At 39.4% G+C, this 18,905-nt stretch overlaps 1 protein-coding gene across 19 annotated transcripts in view; it reads right to left on the reverse strand.

Moving 5' to 3' along the window:
* DTNA (dystrobrevin alpha) overlaps window positions 1-18,905 on the reverse strand; it is a 403,763-nt gene that overhangs the window by 180,539 nt on the left and 204,319 nt on the right. For all 19 annotated transcript variants that reach the window (XM_037805729.1, XM_037805730.1, XM_037805728.1 and 16 more), the window contains one exon: window positions 10,042-10,171. The gene's annotated coding sequence lies outside the window, so the exon portion shown is untranslated. The remainder of the gene's footprint in view (window positions 1-10,041; window positions 10,172-18,905) is intronic.

Genomic DNA, 18,905 nt, shown 5'->3' on the forward strand with positions numbered 1-18,905 from the left:
AGGAGAAATGAAAAGCTCAATACATCAGAAAAATGGTGGCAAATGGTTCTGTGTGTTTGGGGCACAGGCTGAGTGGAGAGGCAAGGCCCAAGAGGAGCCTGAAAAGGCAGCAAGGTTCCGTTTGCTATCGCTGAAGTGAAGAAAAGAAGCAGATGCTAGATCATGTGAAGGAGTAGATCAAGGGATTTATGAGTCAAGAAGCAAAATATTTCTCTGAAAATAGGTTTTCTCATTTTCCTTTCACATGGTATCTGTGATGGGGTTGTTTTTTGCAAGTGGTTGCTAAAATGAACTGTCTGCTTTCTGTTTTGTTATTTCAACATTTCCTGGGGTCGGGAGAAGTCTTCAGTGCCCATGTCTAATTGCAGCCCTTGCTCTTCTTATAGCTCAGATTTTCTGAGAACAGGCATCAAGCAGGCGAGAGGGTGCCTCCAACAAGAGGAATTAACTATCCATCCTCCTGCAGGGCTTGCGGCCTCAGGCTCTCTGTATTTCATCCAGTTGAATCTCTGGTGCACAATTTGGCTTTCTCTATACTCTAAGTCCTATCCTGGAATCCCGCCTTCTCCACCAAAGTTATCTTCCAAAAAGGGACTTTTAAAAATAATTAAAAATATTTAAAAATAATTAAAAAAAAAATAAAAAAACTTTAAAAAGTTAAGTTTCCTTTCTCAGGGCTTTTGTCTCTCTGTCTAACAATGTCATCTCCTCTAGTCCGGTTGCCTAGAACCCGGGTAATTTACTAGACAGTAGACTGAGGGAGTGGAAAAATGAGCCACGATTAACTATCATGCTTACCTGCATGGATGAGGCCTTTGCATTTTGATAGAGCACAGAATTTTAGGGGACACAGCAGGCTGTTGATGTGGCTTTGTGTGAACAGAGGAGCACAGTGACCTGATAGGAGGTGATCTTTGGAGTCTCATCAACTTTCAAATTCAAGGTCCACTACTTGTTGATTGCACAATCTTGGGAAGTTCCTTCACAGCTTCTCATCTGTGACATTACTGACATTTTGGACTGGATAATTCTTTGTTTGGGGACATTCTGAGCATTTATTCATTATAGGATGTTCAGCAGCATCCCCTGCCTTTACCCACTAGATGCTAGCAGCACTTCCCACTCCAGGCATGACAATAAAAAATGTCTCCAGACACTGCATTAGAGTGAAGTGGGCAGGCACTTATGTACCAATCAAGAAACATGGGTATGATTGTACATTGGGATGTCTGTATGGTATGTGAATATATCTCAATAAAATCAAAAGAAAAAGAAACGTGGGTAGATGACTTCATGTCCTGCCTTAAGATTTATATATGAGGCAGAGTCTACACAAATAATAACTTTGCTATGAGTAGTGAGATACTTTTTTTTTCTTTTTTTCAAAGCACACAAGTGTCTCTCTTTTATGGCCACACTTCTTGAAATTTCCCATTCTATAAGTATGGGAAGGTGAAAAAATAGCAGGGCATGGGGGACAGGGCAGAATTACTTTCAAACACTCACAGTTGTTTGATGTGTTATTTTTTCCCTTTAAAAATGCATGCTAATTTTGACTCAATGGTATACTCTATGGTTTTCATAGAAAAGTAATCTTCCCCTTCTCCTTTGCTTTGAGTAAAGCATTTTGGCAAGATGCAGTGTTTTATCCTAGGCCTTTGAAAACCCCAGCATACAACCAAATATCCCAGTTGGAAAAAAATGGCATTATATGGATGCATTTCAAGCTGTTGGTGGTGTTTTCTTCAGAAGGAAGCGGGCATTTTAAATTTAACTGGTTAATTTCATCATTGAGCTAAAAGTTCTCTCATCATATCCATTTTTCCATTGCTTCTAAATTGCTTTTAAGTGGCCTTTCAAAAAAGGAGAGAAATGTTGCAGAATCCTTAAAATCTCATTTTGAAAAAAGATAACATTATCAAAGAATGGAGTTAACCCTGAAATATTTTTTCCAAAAGAAACTGAGCCAACAGAATCATAAGCATTTGCAAAAAAAGTTGTTTGAAAGGGTGAGTCCTAGCAGACATTTCATTTTGTATTCTGTAAAAAGCATTTGGAAGAACTTAGGATCTAGTCCCTTTGCTTTTACCATCATTCTCTAGACAGCTATCAGACCACAGAGAAGGGCATTATGTTAAATGCCAATTCTCATTTTCATGATTTAATGGGCGACTTATGAGAAAACTGTTTCACCAGCCCATTAGAAGCATCTGGGATGGCTAGGGCAGAATTAAGGTTTAGGTCACACAGCTGAAACTAATGATAATGTTTCAGTTATTCATTTACATTCTTCAGACTCTTTGACATGCTTCCTGTGGTTACTAGGCAACCAGAGCCTACTGTAGTTAGTGTACATTAAGCATGAACTCTAGGAGTGAGTATAAGAGGGGATCTGAATATTTTAATGAGAAGACACTCATGAGTTGAACTATTATCTTTGTTATTAGGTAAGAAAAAATATGAAGGTTGCAACTATCTGTCAGAAGGTGGATTAATCATATTTTACTGAAAAACATTTGCACTTACAGGTGACAACCCTACACACAAGAGGCCAGGAGCAGGAGACTATGGAAAACATCAAAGGAATTATTTTTATCAGATGGAGGAATTCCCGTTAAAAACAGAGTTTAGGACAGGGTTTTACGAGTCCTGCTTCTTAGAACGTTTCATTCCTTGTGTTGTAGGAAGGGAGAATCAAGGAGAGAAAGGGAAGGCTTGATATCAGGGTAATAGTGCCATTACCCTAATAATTTCTGCACAAGTTTGCACATGTTTCTTGCCAAAGGAGAATTCAAAGTGCCATGGGTATATGCCAGGGAATTAGGCGGTGCAATCCTGTCACACTGAGGGTGGCGCTCTGGGCCAGGTAGGAGGTTTATGAACTGAGCAGGACTAATTCTGCTGTGATTTGAAACGGGGATCTGTCTAATGAGGTCACGAGAGGCTCATCTGCTGTGGCTGATTGGGAAGCAGGTAACCTTACCTGGAATGCACTAAACTCTCCCCCTCCACTGCCCCCATGTGTCTTCTGTGGATGCTACTGCCCTGGGAAGAAATTCAACTTCAGAAGGAAACAATGTAGTGATAGGGTTGTTTATATACATTAGGCAGGAACGATAAAATTATCAAAACTTGTGTTAGAAAAAGCCAGCCACCTTACTTAGCTATCAAAGTAGGACTGGAAGAAAAAATGCTGCAAGTATTTATCTGAGTCTGAAAGCATGTTATATACTCACATAAATACAGTTTAGTGACATTTCTAGTCCAGTGTTACAGAATTGTTAGGAATTGACAGAATTGACAGCTACAGTATTTATCAGCTTCGCAGATAAGCTTTTGCTAAATGTTTGAAAGTCATGTCACTAACATGAACACACTGACATTAAAACACATTATTATTAATTTTTGTAAACTCATCATAATTCTTAGGTTTTGATAGGAAAACACTGTTCTGTCCATTCTTGTGATGGTCAGAGTTCTTAAAGTTACACTTAAGTAAAGATAAATAGCACTGCAAACTTCTGGGGAAATGGAGGGGCAATCAACAAACACTAGATAATTCAACAACTCAGGGACTTATAAACTAGAAATGTGAACAAAATTCTTATTTTTTATAAACTACTGTATTTTTATCTTACTCAAAGGTAGACATGGACAACAGTGTAGATGTGCTACTCATATTTTAATAAATACTCTTTAATTTCTTGAATGTTTAAATAAACTGTTAATAGTTAGAAAACAAGTTATTCATATAATGATAGTAGACCAAAGATATAGCCAGTATCATTTTGTCATAATATATAAGGTACTTGCAGAATGCACTATTTTAAATTTTCTGAAAAGTGAGTATTTGACAATCAGCTTAGTTGCCATTTTTAGTGCCACATTATGCCTTACATTGCCTGGTCTGTTTTGGTTTTCCCATTAAAGGGCAGTTTCGGTTATGGGTGCTGAGGTTCCACACGTGTGCACACATGCCGATGCACGTAACACAGCAAGTGAGAAGCAGGCCAGGAAGACACTTTTGCTTTTGCTTGCCTATATACCTGGCCGCTAGATTTGGTTAAGTTTCAGTAACTACTTGATGAACAATGAATCCATTTCTATATATTAGGAATAAAACTAATTTTAACCTTACTTTCTCAGTCTTCTCTCCTTAGATATGGAAGCTTTAACTGGGGGTGGGGGGAGGAGTATAAAAACAAAGAACATGGGAATATTGGCTAGTTTGTTATATGGTGGAGAGGATTGTATGGTGGAGAGGAGCTGAGATGGCAGGAGTCTCAGACCTTAGATGTGTCTTTTTTGTTAATACTGGGGGTGGTACTCAACATTTATGGGCCTTGATTTCTTCAAATGTAAAATTAGGGTGTCTGGGCTAGATGATGTCACATATAATTTCTGGTGCTTAAATTCTATGATCCAGAGACATAATCTCGGCAAATCTAACTTGCATATCACTTGGAATAATTAAACCTTATTTATCTCAAGCTATCAAGTACCTAGCACAGTGCTAGGTAATGTAAGAGATGTGAAATATATGTTTAAAGAATGAATGAATGAATGATCAGTATAGGTGTAAAAGTTGCCTGGGCATCAATAGGATTTTTCACAAAAGGAAGGAACTTCTCTCAATGGATAATGACTTTAGTAATTAAAATAAAAACAGATCTCTTCTTGAAAATTTCAGGTTTATTCACATCAATCATTATTCTTATACACTGTAATTAAATAGTGTGATTTCAAAAAAATTCAGAGCACATTTATATGCTCTCATAAGAAGTGCTAATAGTAAACTATGTCTTGGGAAATTTTTATTTTACAACCTAAAAAAACCTTTTCATAATTAGTCATAAATATGTTCATAAATATTCTTAAGGAGTAAAAAGGAAGAGAGAGAAAGAAACCCTTGCTTTTGCCAGACCCCAATTCTGATAGTGACTCTAGATAATATTTAGCCCTAAAATTCTATCATTCTACATTTTTAGACATCCCATTTCCAGACTTATGCTCACATCAATAAATGAGGGTTTTACATAAATATGTCTCAGAACCACAAGGCACTATACCTTATAAACTCCTGATGAGCTGTAATCTTGCTAATTTTAGCATCATGCTAAACATAAACTTATTTGCCAATGAGACAAGGCTTTGTGGGCTTATAAATAGCTTACTGCTCAGGAAATAGTTGAAATGGGAAATTCTAGCACACTCTAAAATACATTCTTCTTACAGATTAAGTTGGAAGGCTCTTTTGGAGTAGCAGTTTGCTGCAATGGAAAGACATGACTTAACATTTTAGTTCTGCCTCTTATAAGAAACATGACATTGAAAAGTTACCTAAATTCATTGAACCCAAGGTTTCTTATATGAATAATGGGGAAAATTATAGCCAAGTTGAGGGGTTGTCTTACTGTGTAAATAAGATAATGTTCATACAGCATCTACCTTGGTGCTCAGAACACGGTTGGCTCTCTCTAGGGTCCCCTTTCCCCTAATGGAGCTCTCCTTTTGCTTGTAATGACTTGATAAAGTGTTCTAATCTGCTGCTCACTGAAAGAACTAAAGCAGATCTCAGAAATGACCCTCCATCTATCATTCAAAACTAAAAAGGAACACTGCTCTGGGCTTGGTAGAGAAGATTCAAAGATGAAAACAGACCTGGCATCTGTCCTTGATGAAAACACAATTCAGAGGAAAGACAGACATACAACATGAGAAGCTACAACACAGGCTGTGAGTGACAGAATGGCGGTTGCCTTTCTTTCTCTTGTCTCATTTCCTTGAAGTGGCCCAAAGAATTATGTGAATTCAGAGATAGGACTGATAACTGTTGAATCAGGGGGATTTCATCAATTACTTTGCTGAAAGGTAGCAGCCACAGGTGTGATAGATATTGAAAGATGACTAAGATATTGCAAGTCATTGAAGAGTAGAGTGGTGCATGGGGGAGAAGGGGATCTGGAGAAAAGCACTGGTGGGAGGAGAGTCTAGGCAGAAGAACCAGCACAAAGACCATGGCCCAGAAGAGAGGAGACATTCATCTGTTAGCAAAGGGCAACTGATGAGGACCAAAGGTAGGCCGTGAGACCCAATCCAAGAGGACAGCTGTGCTGGTATCAAGACATGCTCAGAAATACAGAACACAGATTCTCTTCTGCAATTGATGGGGCCATCAACACTGGCTACAATTTGAGACCAAAGTTTGGGCTTATCACGTTGGCTACTGTTTGTTAGGCACTTACTATATACCAAGAACTGTTTCATACCAAGGACTGTGCTTGTTATTATTTCCTAGTCTTCACAATGAAGTAGACATATATTTTCAAAAAGGGAAACCGAGGTTCAGAGAGGTTTGGTAATTTGCTGCTCAAGATGACATATTCTTAAATTAAGCAAATGGTGTAAAAGAAGCAGTAGGATTGTTAAGATATTAATTTCAAAACAAACCATTAAGGAATGGAAACAATGAGATCTGAATATAAATTAGGACACTGATTTAGGCAGTCATGTTTTAAAAGAAAGGAAAGCAGGAACAACTAAAAAGTGGGAAGCTGTGTTCCAAGCAAGGATGTTCAAGAGATTTGGACAAGATCTGCTGGAATGATGTAACTTTTTGAATAATAAATGTGTTTCTTTTTATTATTATTTATTTTGTAGACATTTAAAATTACTTGGTGATTATATTACATGAAAGGTAGTGGAGTATAATAACAAAAAGCTCAGGTTGAAACCAGAAGCCTGGGTTTGAATTTCTTATCCCCCTCCCCCCACTTACTTATCCTCAGGCTGGTTACTTATAGCCTTTGGGCCCCAGTTTCCTCATCTTTAAGAAAAAAGATGACAATAGTATCTGTATCATAGGGTTGTTTAAGCATTAAATGAAGTATAAGTGCATATAGAATAGTTTTTGGCATAAAAAAGAACTCAGTAAGTATTTGCCACCATTGCTTTCTTCCTTTGTCCCTATGCACCAATCACTTATTTAGAATCTATAGTGTGCCAAGCACTGTACTAGTTTCTAGGGACACAAAATGGATAACAAATGTTTATTGCCTTTAAACACCTTTGATTTTCCCAACATCCCACTCTGTGGTTCAGCAGAAGTACTCCCAACTACATCCTCATTGAAGCACTTCCTGGAGCTATTTGGGCACCAGTGATTTAAAATCTCCCATCACAATGTGGCTCATTAATGTAAGGACTAACACTTCCACTTCTCCTATTCCTCTCCCCTAATATTACAATAACATCTTATCAGCCTGAGTGATCTCTTATCACAAGTGCTCCCCTTGACCTGCTGGGCAGCATCACGGAGTCACTGAGTTTATGTCAGTCGTCTCCTCCCACTTATGTGTGCCAATTCTCAGAAGCTGAGTTCTTATACCACTGTCTCAGGGGTCTCTTCTTTGCTAATTCATTAGACTCATGTGTGATGTAGTACATATTATTAATGTATGTATTTCTCTTCCAAGGGTATCTTTTTTCTTTTAACATAACTTTGTAAAACCTGATTTCCATACGGTGGAGAGAAATGTTAATGATTAGAGTTTACAGTGCTGTACCAATCTAAGGAAAACTTGCTTTGGGAATATCATCTATTCACTGCATTTTAAACCACACTGTAAACTGTTCATGCCTGGGCCCCCCAACTCCAGGATTATGCAGGGGTCCACGTAATCCTGCTCATGGTACATCTGCACATTCTCTAAATTAGGCATTGCAGGTTCTACATTATAACTGGTTGAAGAGGTGAACCTTGTTGGTCGGAGGGGCATTTTGTCGTTTTGAAGGTAACTACAGGAATTGAAACAGACAGATGGGCAGATGTGATAACCTCAGAAGAAAAGATTGAAAAGGAAAATGTCTACAAAATAAATGAGAAGGAAATGAAAATAGGGCGGCACTTACATTTAAAATAACCAAGTGAGGTGCCAAAATGATTAAGTGAAAAACAACTTTAATACCAAGAAAGTCCTATTGAGTGAGTGGCATTGTTGGGACAGTGGCAAACTGTTTACCTGCGAAGACAGACCCTTGTCTCCTGACCACTTTGCTTTCCAATATATTCAGTCCTAGAGGCAAAATGTTCGTATCATAAGGCATCATCAAGAAACAAACAACCATTTCTGTAAGGGAGACATCAGATTCCTCAATTGTAGGTGAAAAGAGCCATACTAAGATAAAACAGAAGCTCTAGATTTAAATGTGACTGCAGGAAATAAGACTGATGCCCCAAAAGGAAGTTTCTACACTATATGTACAAAAGTTTTTAAGACAAGAATGTTAAAAAAAAATTATGCATTTGGGACATTACTGAAAATTAAATTTTTTCCCTTTAAGTTGATTTACAAAATGGGAAAATTGATGTTGATTTTGTTAATAGCAACAAATTAATGCTATGACACTGCATAGCTTAGAATATGGTTTTAAATATAAGTTAAATTTGTTTTCAGTGTTAAAAAAAAACCAACTTGACCTTTAACTTTAAATTTATTTCCTGGGAATCATTTTTTCTTTGGGAGAAGCAAGCAATCCCTGTTCACTTTTCTTCTGATAATTTTGTAAGAAATTAATAAACCACTGATGGATCCGTCAAGATCCAAGCAGAAAAAGAGAAAGCAATCTAATCCAGACGAAAGAATTGAGAAGGTAAATGGGACATAAAGGATCAACCCTGGAAATTCACAGCAGCAGGAAACCAAAGGCACCGTCACTCGCAAGTCTCAAGGGACAAAGGGAAGTGGTGGTGTTACTGGGTTCAAGGTCATTGGGGAGATACGGCAGTATACCCCGGAAGCCACCAGAGGTGGAGCAGGAGGTGGGGTGCTGGGAAAAAAACAGGCACAAGACTGGCATAGTTGGAAAATCAAGGGATAACAAAATAAGTTCTTCATTTTCATTTTCTCCCCTCCAGAGTAACTACGCTAGGTAAATTGGTTTGTTGACATTTTTGAACAGCTCTAGTTTAGCTCCTGGGAACTGCATAAAAAAAAACCTTCTTGTAAATGAATGTTATCACCATTTCAGTTCTATGTCCAATCTCAATAAATCAAATTTATATACCCTTAAGATTATGAGAGAATTATCTACTATTTTAAAGTTAATCAAAAGTATAAAGGAGGCGCCACTGCCTTTGGATTAGATTTAGACAGCGGTCAGCGCTCGGTCAGCTGCACTGTTACATTCCAAATGGTGAACGCAGGTGTATTCTGACATTCCAGAATCATCATATTTCAAAGTAGATAATAAAATCACACTTGGACAGGTGGACTCAGGAGAAGGTGGAAAGCCACAACATTTCCTCAATGTGGTCACCACTCATCTCCATTCCTCTCCATTCTGCTGAGAAATGACAATGCCATGTTTCCAATTACTATTAAAACAATTTGCAGGCTCATGTCTTTTGTACCATGGAAGAGTAACTAAATATGATGATATAAAAAGTTTACCATGTGTGTGACAGAGTGTATACGTGTTTATATGTGCATGTACCTACCCAGCAGGTTAGTATTTTAGCCCACCTGACCTAAACCATGTCCTAATTTTATTTTAAGCAACATATTTCAAAATTCCCAATGATCAGTTTCTGGAATGTTATCCTTATCTCGCCCTAGACCTTTTAATAATGAAACAACCATAACCACTATAAAATTTTCCTTTAGTTGATGCTATTAAAATACGGTTCTATCTCATTGTAGTTTATTACTCGGATATTAAGTACATGTTAACATATTTTAAAAAATCAGATGATCTTTAGAATAGAACCAAGTATTATGGTATCTTCTTAACAGAAACCAGGAAGACTTGTTGGGCTTATCTCCATAACTCACACCTCATGGTTGAGATGGCTTCTGTTAATAACAATAATAAATCAAAGGGACAGAAGCTAAGTCTTCCACTGCCTATGATCTCACTAAAAGTATAAAACTGAAAAGCCTTTATATTTAACCCCATTTTCTTTTCAGACAAAGGAGAGAAGCACTTTAAGGGGAAAGAGTTTAATGTCCATTTTAAATTATTTTGCTCAAACACACTCACCTAAAATTCAATGAAGCAGCAGCATGAACTTTCCAAAACCATTTATTTTCTGTTCCTTGAAATGGCAGCTGATTATGGCATTTAAAGAGTTCCCAAGCATTTCATCCAGGGACTGGTAAATCCTATTTATCTGTAACGAGACAATACAACTTCTATTTAGCCAAGCATTTCATATTTACATGTTTATTACAGAAGCAAGAAGCCAGGCTTGACAGATGTGGATCATACAGTATTAACAAATCCCCTTACACTTACTAATAGGTGACTTTTAATACTCAACCTAGACCCTTGGTTTTCATTTAGTAAAAGAAATATTTAGAATAATAGACATTTCCTCCACAAGCCATTTTACAGATGAGGATGTTGAGGGCCAGAGGAATGAAGCGAACACCTGGGACTAAATGACTGGCTAGTAACAGAATGGCCTCGAATCCTGAGCTCTTGACGTAACTCAAGTCGATTAAAAACCCAGAAATCAGAAAACTTGGATTCTTTTTGTTTTCCAAGTAGGTAGTTTTCTGGAATACTATGTCACCATAATTCCTACTAAAGACAAGGATATTACAGTTGAGGTCAGAGTCCTCAAAACAACATTTCCTCTAATTTTTAAAGCTTGAGCAGTGGTAAGTAGACATCCTGTAGGGGCACACTGCAATGAAGATAACCTGACATTTCTTAATGATCCATGTGACTTATGTTATGTAGTAATAACATATCAATAATAAATAGTTCACAAAATTGGCTGTTAATGCTTCTTAACAAAACAGAAAAATTTCATTACATTTTTCCTAATTGTTTTGCCAATGAGAAAACTCACAGATGAGAATTAAAAGAAGAAATTCTGGGTTCACGTACCAATGCTTAAGATTGATTCCCTGTAACCTTTGGAATGACCCAGGTACTCTACCTGCCATCACCCATCAGCTAGTCTTCCCCAACATTCTTCTGTTCCTTTTTCCCCTTTGCCTTCTCTACCAATACACAGGCTGGGTGTGGTGTCACTACACTTGATGCTAGATGGTTTGAAGCAGAAGAAATCTGGAGTTCAGGAGTCACCATGTCTCGACGCAGGAAAAGAATGAGGAGTAGGACACAGCAGAGGAAAGGGGAGAAGGCATCCAGGAGCAGCGGGGGTGGAAAGGAAAGGGAGAGAGGAGCCTAGAGCCGCGTCCTCGATGGGTTCCCCCAGCATCAACCCCATCCTTTCCTCATCCTATCAGGTTTTCTAAAAATCTAAAATATTTATTTCAGATTTCATGGCTGGCTTAGGTATCCTATGATTTTAGGTACACAGACAAAGTTGTATGGTAATAACTCCCTTTCCTCAAATCCCAAGTTCTCAAACATGTTAATTATTGCATGGGATTTACTTAGCAAGAGATAATGAAATTTTCACTACACAATTATCCTTTGTTCTGTCAGATAAGGACCCAACAGTTTTCCCCATACTTAGAATCTAGGTATATAGATTTACTTGGCATTCTTTGAATTAAACGTATTATTATAACAGTAGGAATTTTCATACATTTTTGTTTTGTTTTAAAGTACATGCTACCATTTTCTTCAATGGGGGGCAGGGAGGTAGATTAGACTTATGTGTTCAGATGTTATACATTAAAAAATATTATTCCCCCTCGTTAATGCAGCTTTCTAAGCCACAGCATCAGAAAATAGTACACAATCTTATACTTTTATAAAAGGCTACTATACATAACAAATTATTATAAGTAAACATGCACATATCAATTTACATCCAGCTATATCTGGCAAGAAACACTCAAGAAATCCTTTGGTATTGGCCAGGGAAACTCCTAGGATCTTGCTGCTCACTGTTGCTCCCCTCTGCAGCAATCTTGGGGAGGGTGCTTTACAGGCTCCGAGTCACCCACAGACTGCAATCGACTGGAGGGAGACCAGAAAATGCTCAGATAAAGATGATGTGCTAACGCACCCAATGATGTGACTCTGGTTGCTCATATAAACATTGTATCTTGGATGATGTCCTGACTGTAAGCATGTTTTAGATTTTGCACCCACTCAGCCCCCATTTCACAGGCCTTAATAAAGCAGTTCTTCAATCTGCAGGAAGCACCATCCGTACCCCTCATGGTTTCCATCTCCCAAGGCTACTGGAGAGGATGTCTCTACGCCAAACCAAACATCCACTCTTCTTTCTACTCCTGACCTGAAGGGGCAGCTTCTCAATTGGATGGACATCACCAATCCTACCCTCTCTTCTTGCTGTAGTCACTGGCCACTTGCAAAGCAAAATTCTCACATGGACAGTGGGTGGGAACAGAAAAGGATACTTTTCTCTGTTTAAATTCCTTTTAAAATTCCAGATCAGCTAATTTAAATTCTAGGTTGGCTAACATATGACTTGAAACTAAAATTTAGTCTCATGGGATAAAATAAATATCTAGGATATGTATAAATGACTTTCCCAGTTAGGGGCAGAGACAGAAACAAAACCCAGTCTTCTGATACCAGTTCAGGATTTCTTCCATAAAATAACAGAAGTATTTAAAATGTTGTCCTTTTTTTAAAAAACGAATAAATAAATAAATATTTGGTCCAATCTCCTCTCTCTTACCCCTATGAGTTTGCACCACACTGAATGTAAACTCCATCACATTCTGAAGAATTCAAAGTTCTCTTAATCATACTGAGAAAATGAAGAACCAAACAGGCATTGTATCTGCTTTCCTTATTATGCAAGAATGGAGTAGCCTAAATGCTAAAAAGAATGGTCACAGTGCTCTCCAGGACTTCTTTTGCCATCTTTCCTTCTCTTAGTTATGCTTGGGAATCTGTGGTGGCATGTCTCAATCCAGCTTGGTTTTGGAGGTCAGGATGGAGACAACCCTCCGATCATGTAGCTATAGAGGGCAGGTTCAGCATTATGAGAACCCATTAGAGATAACGATGACTGCAGATTTGCAAATGGTGCTGTGCTGCATTCATAAGCATGAACCTTGGTCATTTCTGGAGTTTGACACTGCTGGTCAAAATAAATTGTAGTAGCTATTGAGAGAATTGGCTAAGAATGATTATGGTCACTTCAGAAGCAACTTGTTCAATTTCCCAACCACTTTAAACAGGTCCTAGTTTTACAAGTGGCCCTGTGCAGCTATAAACACAAATCACTTGCCAGGGTTTCATGCCAGTGCTAAAGCTGAGCTCAAGATTCTGGCTACCCCTCTTCTGCAAACCCAGTGGCAGCTAGATCCTCTCCAACCTTGAAGAGGCTGGAAGAGGTGGGAAAAGGTCTGAAAGTTCCCTGAAGCATCTTCTGGGTATGGAAGGGATGCTGAATTAGGACCAGAAGCCTGGGTTTTATTTCTGTCTCTGCCACTAACTCATTGGGCAACTTATTTACTCTTACCTGAGGTTCAGAGTTCTCATTAGTAAAATGAGAGTGCTGGCCTAGATCAGTGGCTCTCAATCACAGGTGATTCTCCCTTCCCTCTCTGCCCCCAGCAAAGGGATATGTGGCAAGATCTGGAGACATTTTTGGTTGTCAGCAGTTGGGGGGAGGGGAGGAGGGAGGAGGGGGTAGGTGCAATTGGAATCGAGGAGGTAGAGGCTAGGTGTGTTGCTGAACATTCTACAGTGCACAGGACACTCCCCCAGAAAGAATAATTTTCCACTACAAAATTTCAATAGTGCTGAGATGGTACAAGTCTGTCAGTCCTGACCCTATTCTATAATTTTACTCTTCAGTAATTTTACAAGTCCCACCGAGACCTCTGAAGTTGTATGAAGTAAGACTAATTCACCTTCGGAAGCTCTCTCCAACTCCATATACCACATAGAAAAATGTTCTTTGACCTCCTGCCCCCACTTCCCAGCTCTATTCTTGGAACCTCTCCATGCCCCAGCCCTTGGTGATTCCATACCACCCTATGAGTTCCTTCATTTTAGCCCATTACCCATGTAAAATTACGATGAATTTCCTTATCCTTATACAAGAACGTGTGCAACCAGAGGGCAGTGACTATCGTGTTTATTTCTTCATCATCTTTAGCACATCATCTTTAATGAGGAATTATAATCCTCACTAAATGTTATTTGAGTAAATGGCTGATAATACAACAACTGGCAAACACGAAGCTCAGGATTTTTTCCCTCAGTTACTACACAGTGTTGTATGAATTTATGCTGATAATTTCACCATATTATTAGTTATTGGTCTAAGACCATCAAAATGGCTGAGGAAGACAGGGAAAATGGATTTGGATTTGGAATCATGGCCCTGGCACTAAACGCAGAATCACCTCAGATAGAAGGTTATTAGGTCAGAGTCAGGGAGAGGACTGCTGAGAAATGGACCTTTCTGGAAACTTTAAAGCTGGAGGCAGAATCGGGGTCCAGGGACACTTGGGCATCCTCTCTGTTCCAAGGATTTGTTTTTGTGGACGCACAGTTTAGCGTAAGGACCAGCGAAGTCTTGGATATCTGCACATGTTTCCTTGAGCAGCACAGATTGTTACTTCAAGCCTCTATGATCTAAAGGGGCCGTGGCATGAGGGGAGAGAACTGCGTTGTTGGGATCCAGCTGGCTCCATCCCTGAAGGGCAAGATCAAGTGGGTACATGGGCATCTCCCACCAGGGATTCTGGGCACAAAGGGAAGCACTGTGGAGACTGGCTGCCTCTACTCCTGTCCCAAGCAGTCTTCTCTTTTTGAGAAGTTTTTACATCTTTAACCAAATAAAGGAAATTACTCGGGGTATGCGTGTGTGTAGTTTCTTTCCACCAGACTGTAGCCCAGTGACTGCAGACTCCTGGGCTGGACTTCACAGTTCTAAGAATCTAGGTCTTATGTGGGGAAGGCAAAGTCACTGCTGGGCCTCACTTCTCAGCCCCCTGGTCTACCAATTACTTACTCAGGTTAATATTTACTCCCTGGAACACATGGCAAGACAGCCGGAGGATATTTGAGCAAGTATAATATAATAGCAGAGAATTCAGTTTTACTCTTGATAGTCTGGCAGTAGTCAGGGATTAAAAAAATATGCTTCATTACTTAGGTTAAAGCAAGATAAAGCAGAGAACAACATTTGGACAAACTAGCTATCAAAAGGAATAGGCGAAGGGGCGGGGCAAGATGGCAGACTGGTGAGCTGTAAGTTTTAGTTACTCCTCCAGGAAAGTAGGTAAAAAGCCAGGAACTGCGTGGACTGGACACCACAGAGCAATCTGACTGTGGGGATACTTCATACAACACTCATGAAAATGTCGAACTGCTGAGATCAGTGAAATCTGTAAGTTTTTGCAGCCAGGGGACCCGCGCCCCTCCCTGCCAGGCTCAGTCCCGTGGGAGGAGGGGCTGCCAGCTCCGGAAAGGAAAAGGGAGAACTGCAGTGGTAGCCCTTCTCGGAAACTCATTCTACTGATTCAAACTCCAACCATAGATAGACTGAGACCAGACACCAGAGAATCTGAGAGCTGCCAGCGCAGCAGAGAGGAGACAGGCATAGAAAAAAAAAAATAACACGAAAAACTCCAAAATAAAAGCAGAGGATTTTTGGAGTTCTGGTGAACACAGAAAGGGGAAGGGCGGAGCTCAGGCCTTGAGGCGCATATGCAAATCCCGAAGAAAAGCTGATCTCTCTGCCCTGTGGACCTTTCCTTAATGGCCCTGGTTGCTTTGTCTATTAGCATTTCAATAACCCATTAGATCTCTGAGGAGGGCCCTTTTTTTTTTTTTTTTTAATCCTTTTTTCTTTTTCTAAAACAATTACTCTAAGAAGCCCAATACAGAAAGCTTCAAAGAATTGCAATTTGGGCAGGTCAAGTCAAGAGCAGAACTAAGAGAGCTCTGAGACAAAAGGCAATAATCCAGTGGCTGAGAAAATTCACTAAATACCACAACTTCCCAAGAAAAGGGGGGTGTCCGCTCACAGCCACCATCCTGGTGGACAGGAAACACTCCTGCCCATCGCCAGCCCCATAGCCCAGAGCTGCCCCAGACAACCCAGTGTGACGGAAGTGCTTCAAATAACAGGCACACACCACAAAACTGGGCGTGGACATTAGCCTTCCCTGCAACCTCAGCTGATTGTCCCAGAGCTGGGAAGGTGGAGCAGTGTGAATTAACAAAGCCCCATTCAGCCATCATTTGAGCAGACTGGGAGCCTCCCTACACAGCCCAGCAGCCCAGAACTGCCCTGGGGGGACGGCACTCACCTGTGACATAGCACAGTCATCCCTCAACAGAGGACCCGGGGTGCACGGCCTGGAAGAGGGGCCCACTTGCAAGTCTCAGGAGCCATACGGCAATACCAAAGACTTGTGGGTCAGTGGCAGAGACAAACTGTGGCAGGACTGAACTGAAGGATTAGACTATTGCAGCAGCTTTAAAACTCTAGGATCACCAGGGAGATTTGATTGTTAGAGCCACCCTCCCCCCCTGACTGCCCAGAAACACGCCCCACATACAGGGCAGGCAACACCAACTACACACTCAAGCTTGGTACACCAATTGGGCCCCACAAGACTCACTCCCCCACTCACCAAAAAAAAGGCTAAGCAGGGGAGAACTGGCTTGTGGAGAACAGGTGACTCGTGGATGCCACCTGCTGGTTAGTTAGAGAAAGTGTACTCCACGAAGCTGTAGATCTGATAAATTAGAGATAAGGACTTCAATAGGTCTACAAACCCTAAAAGAACCCTATCAAGTTCAGCAAATGCCACGAGGCCAAAAACAACAGAAAATTATAAAGCATATGAAAAAACCAGACGATATGGATAACCCAAGCCCAAGCACCCAAATCAAAAGACCAGAAGAGACACAGCACCTAGAGCAGCTACTCAAAGAACTAAAGATGAACAATGAGACCATAGTACGGGATATGAAGGAAATCAAGAAGACTCTAGAAGAGCATAAAGAAGACATTGCAAGACTAAATAAAAAAATGGATGATCTTATGGAAATTAAAGAAACTGTTGAGCAAATTAAAAAGATTCTGGACACTCATAGTACAAGACTAGAGGAAGTTGAACAACGAATCAGTGACCTCGAAGATGACAGAATGGAAAATGAAAGCATAAAAGAAAGAATGGGGAAAAAAATTGAAAAAATCGAAATGGACCTCAGGGATATGATAGATAATATGAAACGTCCAAATATAAGATTCATTGGTGTCCCAGAAGGGGAAGAAAAGGGTAAAGGTCTAGGAAGAGTATTCAAAGAAATTGTTGGGGAAAACTTCCCAAATCTTCAAAACAACATAAATACACAAATCATAAATGCTCAGCGAACTCCAAATAGAATAAATCCAAATAAACCCACTCCGAGACATATACTGATCACACTGTCAAACACGGAAGAGAAGGAGCAAGTTCTGAAAGCAGCAAGAGAAAAGCAATTCACCACATACAAAGGAAACAGCATAAGACTAAGTAGTGACTACTCAGCAGCCACCATGGAGGTGAGAAGGCAGTGCCACGATATATTTAAAATTCTGAGAGAGAAAAATTTCCAGCCAAGAATACTTTATCCAGCAAAGCTCTCCTTCAAATTTGAGGGAGAGCTTAAATTTTTCACAGACAAACAAATGCTGAGAGAATTTGCTAACAAGAGACCTGCCCTACTGGAGATACTAAAAGGAGCCCTACAGACAGAGAAACAAAGACAGGACAGAGAGACTTGGAGAAAGGTTCAGTACTAAAGAGATTCGGTATGGGTACAATAAAGGACATTAATAGAGAGAGGGAAAAATATGGCAAACATAAACCAAAGGATAAGATGGCCGATTCAAGAAATGCCTTCACGGTTTTAACGTTGAATGTAAATGGATTAAACACCCCAATTAAAAGATATAGATTCGCAGAATGGATCAAAAAAAATGAACCATCAATATGTTGCATACAAGAGACTCATCTTAGACACAGGGACACAAAGAAACTGAAAGTGAAAGGATGGAAAAAAATATTTCATGCAAGCCACAGCCAAAAGAAAACAGGTGTAGCAATATTAATCTCAGATAAAATAGACTTCAAATGTAGGGATGTTTTGAGAGACAAAGAAGGCCACTACATACTAATAAAAGGGGCAATTCAGCAAGAAGAAATAACAATCGTAAATGTCTATGCACCCAATCAAGGTGCCACAAAATACATGAGAGAAACACTGGAAAAACTAAAGGAAGCAATTGAGGTTTCCACAATAATTGTGGGAGACTTCAACACATCACTCTCTCCTATAGATAGATCAACCAGACAGAAGACCAATAAGGAAACTGAAAACCTAAACAATCTGATAAATGAATTAGATTTAACAGACATATACAGGACATTACATCCCAAATCACCAGGATACACATACTTTTCTAGTGCTCATGGAACTTTCTCCAGAACAGATCATATGCTGGGACATAAAACAAGCCTCAATAAATTTAAAAAGATTGAAATTATTCAAAGCACATTCTCTGACCACAATGGAATACAATTAGAAGTCAATAACCATCAGAGACTTAGAAAATTCACAAATACCTGGAGGTTAAACAACACACTCCTAAACAATCAGTGGGTTAAAGAAGAAATAGCAAGAGAAATTGCTAAATATATAGAGACGAATGAAAATGAGAACACAACATACCAAAACCTATGGGATGCAGCAAAAGCAGTGCTAAGGGGGAAATTTATAGCACTAAACGCATATATTAAAAAGGAAGAAAGAGCCAAAATCAAAGAACTAATGGATCAACTGAAGAAGCTAGAAAATGAACAGCAAACCAATCCTAAACCAAGTAGAAGAAAAGAAATAACAAGGATTAAAGCAGAAATAAATGACATAGAGAACAAAAAAACAATAGAGAGGATAAATATCACGAAAAGTTGGTTCTTTGAGAAGATCAA

This window comes from Choloepus didactylus, chromosome 16 (assembly GCF_015220235.1).
Source record: "Choloepus didactylus isolate mChoDid1 chromosome 16, mChoDid1.pri, whole genome shotgun sequence".
Taxonomy (NCBI): Eukaryota; Metazoa; Chordata; class Mammalia; order Pilosa; family Megalonychidae; genus Choloepus; species Choloepus didactylus.